The sequence below is a fragment of the Delphinapterus leucas genome, chromosome 10, assembly GCF_059928025.1.
Source record: "Delphinapterus leucas isolate spDelLeu-1000000601 "Yukka" chromosome 10, BTC_Dleu_Yukka2, whole genome shotgun sequence".
Classification (NCBI taxonomy): domain Eukaryota; kingdom Metazoa; phylum Chordata; class Mammalia; order Artiodactyla; family Monodontidae; genus Delphinapterus; species Delphinapterus leucas.
In genome coordinates this window covers 91,415,611-91,432,335 of record NC_143138.1, presented here as the reverse complement: position 1 = coordinate 91,432,335, position 16,725 = coordinate 91,415,611, and positions in this window count along the sequence as shown.

The window sequence follows — 16,725 nt, the reverse complement described above, 5'->3', positions numbered from 1 at the left end:
TTCCCACTAGCTATCTATTTTACATTTGGTAGTGTATATATGTCCATGCTACTCTCTCACTTTGTCGCAGCTTCCCCTTCCCCCTCCCCATGTCCTCAAGTCCATTCTATAGTAGGTCTGCGTCTTTATTCCCATCTTGACCCTAGGTTCTTCATGACCATGTTTTTTGTTTTGTTTTTTTTTAGATTCCATATATATGTGTTAGCATAAGGTATTTGTTTTTCTCTTTCTGCCTTACTTCACTCTGTAGGACAGACTCTAGGTCCATCCACCTCACTACAAATAACTCAATTTCGTTTCTTTTCATGGCTGAGTAATATTTCATTGTATATATGTGTCACATCTTCTTTATCCATTCATCTGTCGATGGACACTTAGGTTGCTTCCATGTCCTGGCTATTGTAAATAGAGCTGCAGTGAACATTGTGGTACATGACTCTTTTTGAATTATGGTTTTCTCAGGGTATATGCCCAGTAGTGGGATTGTGGGGTCATATGGTAGTTCTATTTTTAGTTTTTTAAGGAACCTCCATACTGACTGTATCAATTTACATTCCCACCAACAATACAGGAGGGTTCCCTTTCCTCCACACCCTCTCCAGCATTTATTGTTTGTAGATTTTTTTGATGATGGCCATTTTAACCGGTGTGAGGTGATACCTCATTTCAGTTTTGGTTTGCATTTCTCTAATAATTAGTAATGTTGAGCATCTTTTCATGTGTTTGCTGGCCTTCTGTATGTTTTCTTTAGAGAAATGTCTATTTAGGTCTTCTGCCCATTTTTGAATTTTTTTTTTTTTTTTTTCCATATGCGGGCCTCTCACTGCTGTGGCCTCTGCCGATGTGGAGCACAGGCTCCAGACGCACAGGCTCAGCGGCCATGGCTCACGGGCCCAGCTGCTCCGTGGCATGTGGTATCCTCCCAGACCGGGGCACGAACCCGCGTCCCCTGCATCAGCAGGCGGACTCTCAACCACTGTGCCACCAGGGAAGCCCTGAATTGGGTTGTTTTTTTGAGCTATATGAGCTGCTTGTATATTCTGGAGATTAATCCTTTGTCAGTTGCTTCATTTGCAAATATTTTCTCCCATTCTGAGGGTTGTCTTTTCGTCTTGTTTATGGTTTCCTTTCCTGTGCAAAACCATTTAAGTTTTGCTAGGTCCCATTTGTTTATTTTTGTTTTAATTTTCATTACTGTAGGAGGCGGGTCAAAAAAGATATTGTTGTAATTTATGTCAAAGAGTGTTCTGCCTATGTTATCCTCTAAGAGTTTTATAATGTCTGGTCTTACATTTAGGTCTTTAATCCATTTTGAGTTTATTTTTGTGTATGGTGTTAGGGAGTGTTCTAATTTCATTCTTTTACATGTAGCGGGACAGTTTATCTTTAATTCAAAGCTGGGAATGGGAGGACTTTTGTCCTGGCCAAATTCACTTGTTCCATTTTAGCCGAGAGCTCGTAAACTGGGAGTTACTCTGTCTCCATTAATCAAACCTTGAGGGGTATTTGGCCACTTAGTTCCCTTTTCAAATGGGAAGAGCTGGGACAGGAGGCAGGATGTGACTAACAAGCCCTTCACCCCTCCAAAGAATCGCACTGACAAATTACCATATTACATCTGCCAGCAAACTACCATTGCAGGGTGCATATCTGGAATCAACACTGCCCCCACAGCTTTTAGAAACCCAAACACGTCTCCTCTTCTCCCTCCACCCCTCATACACACACCTGACTGATATCTTAACATACGAAGAAACTATACAACATTTTACTGCCTGGAAACATCAGTTTTTTCTAACTCATTCTCTGAGAAGTCAGGTGTTTTCTTTGTTTTTCTCCTATGTTTGACTACATATTCATGGTCTTATATTCTATCATTTATCTCAGGTCTTAGGGTACAGTTTTGCTCTATCTGCTTGGTCTCTGGACGTGCGGATGGGATCTCTGAACCCATTCCTGCAGGCTCGTTCCCTGATCGCTGCTCCCTATAGACTGATGTACCTCTTCTTGGTCAATAAAACTATTTTTCAAATAATGATCCTGAAAATAACAATGCCTTTCCCTTATTTTTTTCTTCTGTCTTTGAAATCTGACATGTCCCAAACATCACCCTAGCTTGGGAAAATGTGTAAAGGTTTCAGTCTTTCCTTCACCCCTAGCATCACCTTTTGACCAGGGAGTTATATAGGTAATATGTGCTCTCTCAAAACTGTGATCTTTTGTTTGGAAGTGAAAATTAGAGTGACAGTTGGAAAAAAAAAAAACAACACAGTACCTTGGGTTACACTGGAAATTTAAAGTAAAATCAGCTGGCAATAGGAAGGCAGACTTATAAGGCTGGGTACTGATGATAAAACAGCACCTCATATTTATATGGTACTTCATCTTCACATAATGCTCCCATATACATTCTTATCTAATCTGCATACCAACACAGATTAGATTAGACTCATGTCACTTAATAGTTGAGGACATCTGGGCTACTGGACAGCCAGAACAGACTTAACAGAGGAAGTAATACATTCTATAACCTGTCAGAGTTAGTGCTCAGTAATATTCATTAAATGGATAATTGTGATACAGCTGCCACAACTATGGTAAATAGAGATTTGTGTATGTTGTTTGCCTTATATCCATTCAGAGAAGTATCTCTTCCATCTCTGTGTGACTCTGAAAGAGGAGAGGGTGTCAATGTAGAAGGTCTGGTACATGACCTAGAGTCGTCAGTACTCCATGCCCTGGTTAAAACATCAGAGATCTTTTGGTCTTTAATTTAGATGGTGGAGAGAAAGAGGGTAATCCTCTAACGCATTTGAGTTGTGTTTCTATAGCCTGCAACTGAAAAGTCCTATTATTACACACATCTCCCTATCACTCCTAATGATAGAGGACAGTGTTCCAATGACCTGGGTTATTTTCCCTTCTACCTGTATATTCATTTGTTCCCTTTCCTGAGAGACGAATATACCTGCCCAGTGCTCTGGTTCATGGTTCCCTGGTTACTCAGATTCTGATTAATGATGCTTTCTATTGATCTCTACATTACCTGCCCCATGCTCATGACTAACTCCTCTTACATGTCCCTGAATTTTAACTCACCAGCAGTCTTTGCTGCCTGCTCTGAGCGTGGCTATACTCTCTTCTTCCTAGAGGACAGTAAGTCCACTTGATGACTTTACTGTTAGTACCCATGACTCCGTAAGCCATAATTCTTCCTGCATTTTCATGCAAAAATTTCTTTCAGGCACTTATTTTAGAGGAAGTATATTGCAGGGATTAAGGACATTTGCTTTTATTTCAAACAGGCCTGGATCTAAGTCTTGATTCCATCTTTTATGAGCTAAGTATCCTTCAGTAAGCCACTTACCTAGACCAAACCTACCTCTCTTCATTCCTGAAATTAATAATAGTATCCACCTTTAATTTGGATTTTGAGGGACTGAAAGCATAATGCATTTGAAGTATATATGACAAATCCCAACACATAATAAGGACTCAATAAATTAATTCGAACGTATTTGTTGAGTATAAAAATTATATATATATAATAACATATATATACATAATATATATATCTCAAGATATATATATATATAATTACTATATACATATGACAGTGAAGTACGTCTCCTATATGCTACAAGGTCTTGAGATCCAGATTAAACAACACAAAAATGTTCTTGTGGACATTACATTATAGTAGTAAACACAGACAACAAATAAGCGCACAAAAAGAAGGTTTAATATAAATATATAAATACAATATATTTAAATATGAGAGAAGTTAATCGTAAACACTGATTTTTATTTAGGCTATTTAAGGAGCCAGTACTTCTGCCACATTGATATGGACTAAACGATTGACAGAAAAGTAATTATTATATACTTATTATAACACTAACTCTTAAAGAGACTAGATAATTAGAATATGACAAACTTCATGACTGGTGAGCAACATTTCAACCCACCAGGCATGTGCTGAGAAGCTACTATATTCAGGACAATATGCTGAGGCTCTTTGGATGGGGAAGGAAGGGATGTTAAGGTAAATTACACCTAAAAACAACTAATAAGGAAGTAAATGTGAAGTAGAGGCACATGTAATGTGATGACTCAGGAAAAAAAAGAAGTAAGAGTCACCATTACAGAAGTCTATTAGGTAAGGAAGGCATATGAAACCTCACCAATATTTTCTTGAACTGAAAGATAAATTATGACCTCAACCAATGAAGAACAACCAACAAAATCATTCTGTGTTACAAAAAGGCCTTGATATGAGAAATAAACTTCAGGAGCGAGAGATTAAAGGCAGGGAGAATAATTAGGAGGTGATAACAGTAATCCTGGAGGTAAATTACAGAGTCCAGAACTCAGATAGTGGCAGTATTGATAGAGAAAATTAAACTGAATGGACAGTGTTTTTGCAAATTTAAGCTTAAAAGGTTTTCATGTTGTTGGTAAGAGAAAAGCACACAGTGCTTTTACTTTTAAAAAATATACCATCACTGTAATAAATTGAAATGTAAAACAGCGTAAAACAATTATTTTGAGAGGCATAAGTACCTAACTTCCTTACATATATTTGGATAACCACACACACTTATTTAAACATACATAGATAAAATATATATATACAAACACACAAATATTTCTACATACTGAACAGACAGCAAGGTTCTAATTACCACTGTTTATCAAACATTATTGCCCTGACTTAGATACATGGCTTTCATAGCAGTAGTTATTTTCTCCTGTTTATTGACTAACAGACATAATATATACACAGAGAGACACCAGTATCCCTTCAGTGGCTTGACTCTCTATAGAGTGCCAGATTCCCACATGTATTTTAATGTTTATTTTATTTTATTATGTATTTATTTATTTTTGGCCACGCACCATGGCACATGGGATCTTGGTTCCCCGACCAGGGATCGAACCCATGCCCCCTGCATTGGAAGCGCTGAGTCTTAACCACTGGACAGCAAGGGAAGTCCCCCCACGTGTATTTTAATACAGCTGTCATGTGTTCTTTTAGTGTTACTGGCCCTTCCAAGTAAAATAACATTTCGGACACAGTAAAAGTTGGCCGTGATTAACACATGCAATCATTTAAGTACACCAACCATTATTTTTAGTATCTTGTGCATGTCCTAGCAAATGAGACACCAGCAGTGACTTGCTCGTATTATAATTAGGGGGAAGTGCTCCTGCAGTAAAAAATACACTAGGATTCTAGGTAACCTGAGCCAGACAACCTGAATTTGAATCCTGGTTCCATGTCCTAGTGAGGTAAGTCATCTTGGGAAAGTTACTAAAATTCCTTGTCTAAATTTTCTCTTTTATCAAAGTAAATAACAAGTGTATACAAGTGTATGTAATATACATATGATCATTTTATGTTGAGTGTGTATATATATAAGTACAATAGATATTAAAATATATAAAATATATATATGAAGAGAGGGAGAATAAATAAAAATCTTAGAGTAATCCTTATTACATTTTAAGCACTCAATATGTTATTATTTTCTTTGTTGCTACTACTATTACTACTACTACTACTACTACAGTTTTCTGTGTGATCTTAGGTAAGTCAAAGAAAATACAATAACCTGTTATTTTCCATGAGCAAGGAAGATTTCAAGATTCTAGGTTTGGAGGCAGTCTCTTTCATTTAGGATTTTCCTCCAGGTTACTTGAAAAAGGCTTGGTGACACAACATTGAGAATAATTGGTGAAGTAAGGGCTATAAATACAATCTCTAATATGACAAAGTCTCTGCCTTCCAGAGACATACAGGACATAGAACATAGAAGGGAAAAGACAGATTTCCCTACTAAGGAATTATATAGATCAGATCCCAGGGAGAGGACTGGGGTTGGCTGCGTCAACAGAGCCTGAAGCGGGTTAGTGCGCCACACCGGACCTGCCTAAGATGCAAGAGAACATTGTTTTGGGGTGCACGAGGAGAAGAGGTTCAGAAAACTGCCTAAACAAGCTCCAGAGACAGGCGTGAGGCGTGACTATCAGCACGGACACCACAGACGGGCATGAAATGCTAAGGCTGCTGCTGCCGCCCCCAAGAAGCCTGTGTGCAAGTACAGGTCACTATCCACACCTCCGCTCCCGGGAGTCTATGCAGCCCGCCACTGCCAGGGCCCTGTGATCCAGGGACAACTTCCCCAGGAAAACGCACAGCGCGCCTCAGGCTGGTGAAAATTCACACCGGCCTCTGCCGCTGCAGGCTCACCCCGCATCCGTACCCCTCCCTCCCCCAGGCCTGAGTGAGCCGGAGCCCCAGAATCAGCTGCTCCTTTAACCCCGTCCTGTCTGAGCGAAGAAAACATGCCCTCAGGCGACCTACACGCAGAGGCGGGTCCAAATCCAAAGCTGAACCCCGGGAGCTGTGCGAACAAAGAAGAGAAAGGGAAATTTCTCCCAGCAGCCTCGCGAGCGGCGGATTAAATCTCCACAATCAACTTGATGTATCCTGCATCTGTGGAATACCTGAATAGACAACGAATAATCCCAAAATGAGGAGGTGGACTTTGGGAGCAACTGTAGACATGGGGTTTGCTGTATGTGACTGACTGACTTCTAGCTGTATGTTTATATCAGTTTAGTATTTAGAGGGTATTATCATTGCAAGATTTGTTTATTGATTTGGTTGCTCTCTTCCATTTTCTTTTATATATTTTTTTTTTCCTTTTTCTCTTTTTTTGAGAAAGTTTATGCTTCTTTCTGTGATTTTCTCTGTATAGCTGTGCTTTTACCATTTGTCCACACGTTCTGTCTGTTGTTTTTTTGTTCTGTTTTGTTTTTTACAGTTTTTAGCACTTGTTATCACTGGTGGATGTTTCTTGCTTGGTTGCTCTCTTCTTTCTTTCTTTCTTTTCTCTTTCTTTTTATTACTTTTTAAATTTTTAATAATTTTTGAAATTTTTTATTTTAATAACCTTATTTCTTTTTATTTTCCTTTTTGCTTTCTTTCTTTCTTTTTTTCTCCCTTTTCTTCTGAGCCGCGTGGCTGACAGGGTCTTGGTGCTCCATGTGGGTGTCAGGCCTGTGCCTCTGAGGTGGCAGAGCCGAGGTCAGGACACTGGTCACAAGAGACCTCCCAGCTCCACGTAATATCAAACGGTAAAAGCTCTCCCAGAGATCTCTCTTAACGCTAAGTCCCAGCTCCACTCAACAACCAGCATGCTACAGTGCTGGACACCCTATGCTAAACAACTAGCAAGACAGGAACACAACCCAACCCATTAGCAGAGAGGCTGCCTAAAATCATAAAAAGGTCACAGACACCCCAAAACACACCACCAGATGCGGTCCTGCCCACCAGAAAGAGAAGATCCAGCCTCATCCTCCAGAACACAGGCACTAGTCCCCTCCATCAGGAAGCCTACACAACCCACTGAACCAACCTTACCTATTGGAGGCAGACACCAAAAACAAGGGGAACTACAAGCCTGCAGCCTGCGAAAAGGAGGCCCCAAGCACAGTAAGTTAAGCAAAATGAGAAGACAGAGAAACACACAGCAGATGAAGGAGCAACATAAAAACCCATCAGACCAAACAAATGAAGAGGAAATAGGCAGTCTACCTGAAAAAGAATTCAGAGTACTGACAGTAAAGATGATCCAAAATCTTGGAAACAGAATGGAGAAAATACAAGAAATGTTTAACTAGGACAAAGAAGAACTCAAGAGCAAACAAACAATGATGAACAACACAATACATGAAATTAAAAATTCTCTAGAAGGAATCAACAGCAGATTAACTGAGGCAGAAAAATGGATAAGTGACCGGGAAGATAAAATAGTGGAAATAACTACTGCAGAGCAGAATAAAGAAAAAAAAGGAAAAGAACTGAGGACAGTCTCAGAGACTTCTGGGACAACATTCAGTGCACCAACATTCAAATTATAGGGGTCCCAGAAGAAGAAGAGAAAAAGAAAGGGACTGAGAAAATATTTGAAGAGATTCAGGTCAAAAACTTCCCTAATATGGGAAAGAAAATAGTCAATCAAGCCCAGGAAGCACAGAGAGTCCCATACAGGATACATCCAAGGAGAAACACACCAAGACACATATTAATCAAACTATCAAAATTTAAATACAAAGAAAAAATATTAAAAGCAGCAAGGGAAAAAAAACAAATAACATACAAGGGAATCCCCATAAGGTTAACAGCTGATCTTTCAGCAGAAACTCTGCAAGCCAGAAGGGAGTGGCAAGACATATTTAAAGTCATGAAAGGGAAAAACCTACAACCAAGATTACTCTAACCAGCAAGGATCTCATTCAGATTTGAGGAAGAAATTAAAACCTTTACAGACAAGCAAAAGCTAAGAGAATTCAGCACCACCAAGCCAGGTTTACAACAAATGCTAAAGGAACTTCTCTAGGCAGGAGACACAAGAGAAGGAAAAGACCTACAATAACAAACAAAAAACAATTCAGAAAATATAATAGGAACATACATATCGATAATTAGCTTAAATGTAAATGGATTAAAAGCTCCCACCAAAAGACACAGGCTGGCTGAATGCATACAAAAACAAGACATGTATATATATTGTCTACAAGACACCCACTTCACACCTAGGGACACATACAGACTGAAAGTGAGTGGATGGAAAAAGATATTCCATGAAAATGGAAATCAAAAGAAAGCTGGAGTAGCAATTCTCATATCAGACAAAATACATTTTAAAGTAAAGGCTATTATAAGAGACAAAGAAAGACACTACATAACGATCAAAGGATCAATCCAAGAAGATGATATAACAATTGTAAATATTTATGCTCCAACATAGGAGCACCTCAATTCATAAGGCAAATGCTAACAGCCATAAAAGGGAAAAATCGACAGTAATACAATCATAGTAGGGGACATTAAAACCCCAATTTCACCAATGGACAGATCATCCTAAATGAAAATAAATAAGGAAACACAATCTTTAAATGATACATTAAACAAGATGAACTTAATTGATATTTATAGGACATTCCAACCAAAAACAACAGAATACACTTTCTTCTCAAGTGCTCATGGAACATTCTCCAGGATAGATCATATCTTGGGTCACAAAACAAGCCTTGGCAAATTTAAGAAAATTGAAATTGTATCAAGTATCCTTTCTGACCACAATGCTATCAGACTAGATATCAATTACAGGAAAAAAAATCTGTAGAAAATACAAACACATGGAGTCTAAACAATACACTACTTAATAACCAAGAGATCACTGAAGAAATCAAAGAGGAAATCAAAACCTATGTAGAAACAAATGACAATGAAAACATGAAGACCCAAAACCCATGGGATGCAGCAAAAGCAGTTCTAAGTGGGAAATACATAGAAATACAATCCTACCTTAAGAAACAAGAAACATCTCAAATAATCAACCCAACCTTACACCTAAAGCAATTAGACAAAGAAGAACAACAACAAAAAAAAAAGTTAGGAGAAGGAAAGAAATCATAAAATTCAGATCAGAAATAAATGAAAAAGAAGTGAAGGAAATGATAGCAAAGATCAATAAAACTAAAAGCTGGTTCTTTGAGAAGATAAACAAACTTGGTAAATCATTAACCAGACTCATCAAGACAAACAGGGAGAAGACTCAAATCAATGAATTAGAAATGAAAAAGGAGAGGTAACAATTGACACGGCAGAAATACAAGGGATCATGAGAGATTACTACAAGCAACTATATACCAATAAAATGGACAACCTGGAAGAAATGGACAAATTCTTAGAAAAACACAACCTTCTGAGACTGAACCAGGAAGAAATAGAAAATATAAAGAGCCCAATCACAAGCACTGAAATTGAGAATCTGTTTAAAACTCTTCCAACAAACAAAAGCCCAGGACCAGAAGGCTTCATGATCAAATTCTATCAAAAATTTAGAGAAGAGCTAACACCTATCCTTCTCAAACTGTTCCAAAATATAGCAGAGGGAGGAACACTCCCAAACTCATTCTATGAGGCCACCATCACCCTGATACCAAAACCAGACAAAAGATGTCACAAAGAAAGAAAACTACAGGCCAATAACACTGATGAACATAGATGCAAAAATCCTCAACAAAATACTAGCAAACAGAATCCAACAACACATTAAAAGGATCATACACCATGATCAAGTGGGGTTTATTATAGGAATGCAAGGATTCCTCAATATATGCAAATCAATCAATGTGATAAATCATATTAACAAACTGAAGGAGAAACAACCATATGATCATCTCAATAGATGCAGAAAAAGCTTTTGACAAAATTCAACACGGATTTATGATAAAAACTCTCCTGAAAGTGGGCATAGAGGGAACCTACCTCAACATAATAAAGGCCATATATGACAAGTCCACACCAAACATCATTCTCATTGGTGAAAAACTGAAACCATTTCCTCTAAGATCGAAAACAAGACAAGGTTGTCCACTTTCACCACTACTATTCAACATAGTTTTGGAAGTTTTAGCCACAGCAATCAGAGGAGAAAAAGAAATAAAAGGAATCCAAATCATAAAAGAAGTATAGCTCTCACTGTTTGCAGATGACATGATACCAGACATAGAAAATCCCAAAGATGTTACCAGAAAGATACTAAAGCTAATCAATGATTTTGTAAAGTAGCAGGACACAAAATTAATGCACAAAAATCTCTTGCATTCCTATACACTAATGATGAAGTATCTGGAAGAGAAATTAAGGAAACACTCTCATTTACCATTGCAACAAAAAGAATAAAATATCTAGGAATAAACCTACCTAAGGAGACAAAAGACCTGCATGCAGAAAACTGTAAGACACTGATGAGAGAAATTAAAGATGATACAAACAGATGGAGAGATATACCATGTTCTTGGACTGGAAGAATCAACACTGTGAAAATGACTCTACTACCCAAAGCAATCTACAGATTCAATGCAATCCCCATCAAACTACCAATGGTACTTTTCACAGAACTAGAACAAAAAATTTCACAATTTGCATAGAAACACAAAAGACCCCGAATAGCCAAAGCAACCTTGAGAAAGAAAAACGGCGCTGGATGAATCAGGCTCCCTGAATTCAGACTATACTACAAAGCTACAGTAATCAAGACAGTATGGTACTGGCACAAAAACAGAAATATAGATCAGTGTAACAGGATAGAAAGCTCAGAGATAAACCCACGCACACATGGTTACCTTATCTTTGGTAAAGAGGCAAGAATACAGAATGGAGAAAAGACAGCCTCATCAATCAGTGGTGGTGGGAAAACTGCACAGCTACATGTAAAAGAATGAAATTAGAATACTCCTTAACACCATACACAAAAATAAACTCAAAATGGATTAAAGACCTAAACGTAAGTCCAGACACTATAAAACTCTTAGAGGAAAACATAGGCAGAACACTCTATGACATAAATCACAGCAACATCCTTTTTGACCCACCTCTTCAGAAATGGAAATAAAACCAAAAAGAAACAAATGGGACCTAATGAAACTTAAAATTTTTTGCACAGCAAAGGAAACCATAAACAAGACAAAAAGACAACCCACAGAATGGGAGAAATTATTTGCAAACGAAGCAACAGACAAAGGATTAATCTCCAAAATTTAGAAGCAGCTCATGCAGCTCAGTATCAAAAAAACGAACAACATAATCCAAAAATGGGCAGAAGACCTAAATAGACATTTCTGCAAAGAAGATACACAGATTGCCAACAAACACATGGAAGGATGCTCAACATCACTAATCATTAGAGAAATGCAAATCAAAACTACAATGAGATATCACCTCCCACCATTTAGAATAGCCATCATCAAAAAATCTACAAACAATAAATGGTGGAGAGGGTGTGGAGAAAAGGGAACCCTCTTGCACTGTTGGTAGGAATGTAAATTGATACAGCCACTATGGAGAACAGTATGGAGGTTCCTTAAAAAACTAAAAATAGAACTACCATACGACCCAGCAATTCCACTACTTGGTATATACCCTGAGAAAACCATAATTCAGAAAGAGTCATGTACCACAATGTTCACTGCAGCTCTATTTACAATAGCCAGGACATGGAAGCAACCTAAGTGTCCATCGACAGAATAATGGATAAAGAAGATGTGGCACATGTATACAATGGACTATTACTCAGCCATAAAAAGAAACGAAATCGAGTTATTTGTACTGAGTTGGATGGACCTAGAGACTGTCATACAGAGTGAAGTAAGTCAGAAAGAGAAAAATAAATACCGTATGCTAACACATATGTATGGAATCTAAAGAAAAAAAAGTGTTTCTGAAGAACCTAGGGGTAGGACAGGAATAAAGACGCAGAGGTAGAGAATGGACTTGAGGACACAGCAAGGGGGAAGGGCAAGCTGGGACGAAGTGATAGAGTGGCATGGACTTATATATACTACCAAATGTAAAATAGATAGCTAGTGGGAAGCAGCCACATAGCACAGGGATATCAGCTTGGTGTTTTGTGACCACCTACAGGGTTGGGACAGGGAGGGTGGGAGGGAGACACAAGAGGGAGGAGATATGGGGATATATGTATATGTATAGCTGATTCACTCCATTATAAAGCAGAACTAACATACCACTGTAAAGCAATTATACTCAATAAAGATATTAAATAATAGTAATAATAATAAAAAGAACTATATAGTATTTCATTCCTTTTTATAGCTGAGCCATATCTCATTGTGTGTGTGTGTGTGCACGCGCGCACGCGCACGTGTGCAAACCGCAACTTTATCCATTCATCTCTCGATGGACATTAAGTTACTTCCAAATCTTAGCTATTATAAATAGTGTTGTTATGAACATTGGGGTATATGTCATTTGCAGCAACATGGACGGACCCAGAGATGATCATACTAAGTGAAGTATGTCAGACAGAGAAAGACAAATATCATACAATACCACTTAGATGTTGAATGTAAAAAATGATACAAATGAACTTATTTACAAAACAGAAACAGATTTACAGACATAGAAAACAAAATTATGGTTACCAAAGGGGAAGGGAGAGAGGAATAAATTAGGGGTTTGGAATTAGTAGATACAAACTACTATCTATAATACAGATAAACAACATGGTCGTACAGCATAGCACAGGGAACTATATTCAATATCTTGTAATTAGCTATAATGTAAAAGAATATGAAAAAGAATATATATGTATATATATATATATATATGTATGTATTACTGAATCACTTTGCTGTATACCAGAAACACCACACTGTAAATCAACTATACTTCAGTTTAAAAAAGAAAAAGACTAATTTTTTTTTTAAAGTACACTATAGTCATAAACACTGACAGAAGGTATTTATTCAGCCCTATGTATTTAGTGGTGTTAAAGGAATAGCTTCAGAAGTCATGTGGAACTGGTCTACATTTAAAGCCTACATCTTACTAGGTATATGGCCTTGGGGTCAATGCTTAACTCCTCTAAATCTCAACTTTGTAGCAGTTATAGAACTTTACAGCAGAGGCTCTTATGCCAGTCTGCCAGTCAAACTTTTACTCATTATCTGTGTGACTTTGGACAAGTGTCTTAACCTCTCAATGATTCCTCATTTGTAAAATGGAACTAGTACTAGCTACATTTTATGGGTTGTGATGATACTTAAATGAACTAATAGAGATAAAGACAAAGTTGTAATCAGTACATAGTAAGAACGCAAATACACCTTAGTGTGATTGATATTAAAACAGGAAATATCATGACCCGCACTTTTGACAGGGGTCCCCAAATTTCAAACAAAAGAAAGAAATCCTTACATTTTAAATCGAGTTGCTGGACCATTTCTGAAAAACTTACAAATGATGAAGCTCCCCCCACCCCCCAGAAAGTATCTGAAAATGTTGGCAAAATTGCTAAGAATGGCTTTTCTGAAGATTTCCTCATGGAGAGCTGTCAGTTCAAGGTGCATTCCCCATCCAACCCACGCCGAAACTAGGGGTAGATGGAGAGCTTATCGCATCTTAAGTCAAGTGACGGAGACGTACTAAGGTCTGATGCTCTAGACTCAGAGTCTGAGAGCCTGAATTCAAATCCCAGTTCTATCACATATTTGCTTTGTGATTAGGGACAAGTCCTTTACTTCTCTGAGGCTCAGGCGTACATCTATAGAACAGGTGTAACTGCTTTTGTTGCTGGTGTTTCTCTTCCCCTGATTATTCCTTGCTTATCTACAATACAACAGTTTACTCATCTATGACCCTTCAAAGTAAAGGAAATTAGAAGGAAGGAAAAGAAAGATGATGCTTCTTCCACTAGGCTACATTACACTTGGCTCTCTCCTACAGTTGCAGTGAGGAGAGTTTCCTCAACCTGCCTTAGCCCCTCAAGACATATTTAGCACTGTCACTTTCAGGGCAAAAAATGATGAGAGCTCAACCCACAAGATGCTGATAGCATGAAGCAAAATATATGCTGATGTGACTCATCTAAGTATCAAACCTCAGTAAACTCAGTGTGTTTATTTATAGCAGGAGGTGTTTTACACTCAGAGAGACAAGCCCCAAATCAGATTCTAAATTCAATTCAAGGAGCAAGCGTGAAGGTATGAATGAGCTGCAGGATAATGTACTTGAAGATGAGAGTTTACTGAATTTGAGTGAAAGGAATCAGGGAGAGAACGAGAAAATAATTGGTGTAATAAAGCCAACCTTTTAAGAAAGATAATAGTTAAATGAGACGGTGACAAAAAATTCTCTAAAGCCCTGGAGGCTATGGGAGAGAAAAACAGATTCTGCATTCAAGTCACATTAACATCACACCAGTGTGGCACGCTCATTGTGGCATGCATACAGCAGTCTAGCTCGGTATGCTAATAAAAACAGGAGTGGGAAGCAGCCAGGTAGCACAGGGAGATCAGCTCAGTGCTTTGTAACCACCTAGAGGGGTGGGATAGGGAGGGTGGGAGGGAGGGAGACACAAGAGGGAAGAGATATGGGAACATATGTATATGTATAACTGATTCACTTTGTTATAAAGCAGAAACTAACACCATTGTAAAGCAATTATACTCCAATAAAGATGTTAAAAAAAAAAAAAAACAGGAGTGCGCACAGCAGGAAAAGGGGCCTATTCTCTCTCTGCAATAGGAAAATGCACGGGAAAGAAGACTTTCTACTGAAAAAACGTCTCCCCCTTCTCTGGCTAATGTCACCCTTCCCAGTGGTCTCTTCAAGGTCACAAGGCATTTTGAGATTCAGATCTCCAAGCAGAGCTGGGAAATTCGGGAATTATGGATTAAAGAACTCAACCAAAATAAAAATAGGAATAAAACTTTCATTCATTTATCTACCTAAGCGGGTCATTGAACAGGTAGTTGAGTATGTTCTACATAGCAGGGTCTCTGCTGGGTGCTAAAGGAGAGAGCAAAAAGAGCAGGATATAGTTACTGCCTTCAAGAACTGCACAAGCAGATGAGGGAGAGACATACAAACAATGTGGGTAAACCTGACTTCTGTGCAAAGCCTTAAATTGATATTTGGGACATCCCTGAGCGTGAAGAGAGGAGGATGTGGTGGAGAGGGATGGGTTTTGGAAGCTCCACTCAAATACACTGCCTGGAAAATACCAGGAAAAGAGTGCTAGCTTTAAGATGAACAGGATCAAGAGACAGAGGTTATATGTTAGAATCATACAAAAATAAATGCAAACAAAAATTACTCTATTATTATTATAATTATTCATGAAGAATCTAGCCACAATTGCCAAGTCCTTATTTGAGCTTATATTTGAAACCCTATGATTATTTTTTAGAGATAATCCAAAAAAAGTAAGGAGAACTATAAAACCTAAGAATAAACATCCTGAATCAGGCTCCCTGACTTCAGACTATACTACACAGCTACAGTAATCAAGACAGTGTGGTACTGGCACAAAAACAGAAATATAGATCAATGGAACTGGATAGAAAGCCCAGAGACAAACCCACACACATATGGTCACCTTATCTTTGATAAAGGAGGCAAGAATATACAATGGAGAAAAGACAGCCTGTTCAATCAGTGGTGCTGGGAAAACTGCACAGCCGCATGTAAAAGAATGAAATTAGAACACTCGTTAACAACATACACAAAAAAAACCCTCAAAATGGATTAAAGACCTAAATGTAAGTCCAGACACTATACAACTCTTAGAGGAAAACATAGGCAGAACACTCCATGACATAAATCACAGCAAGATCCTTTTTGACCCCCCTCCTAGAGAAATGGAAATTAAAAACAAAAATAAACAAATGGGACCTAATGAAACTTCAAAGCTTTTGCACAGCAAAGGAAACCATAAACAAGACCAAAAGACAACCCACAGAATGGGAGAAAATATTTGCAAATGAAGCAACTGACAAAGGATTCATCTCCAAAATTTAGAAGCAGCTCATGCAGCTCAATATCAAAAACACAAACAATTCAATTTAAAAATAGGCAGAAGACCTAGACATTTCTCCAAAGAAGACATACAGACTGCCAACAAACAAATGAAAGGGTGTTCAACATCGCTAATCATTAGAGAAATGCAAATCAAAACTACAATGAGGTATCACCTCACACCAGTTGGAATGGCCATTATCAAAAAATCTACAAACAATAAATGCTGGAGAGGGTGTGGAGAAAAGGGAATCCTCTTGCACTGTTGTTGGGAATGTAAATTGATATAGCCACTGTGGAGAACAGTATGGAGGTTTGTTAAA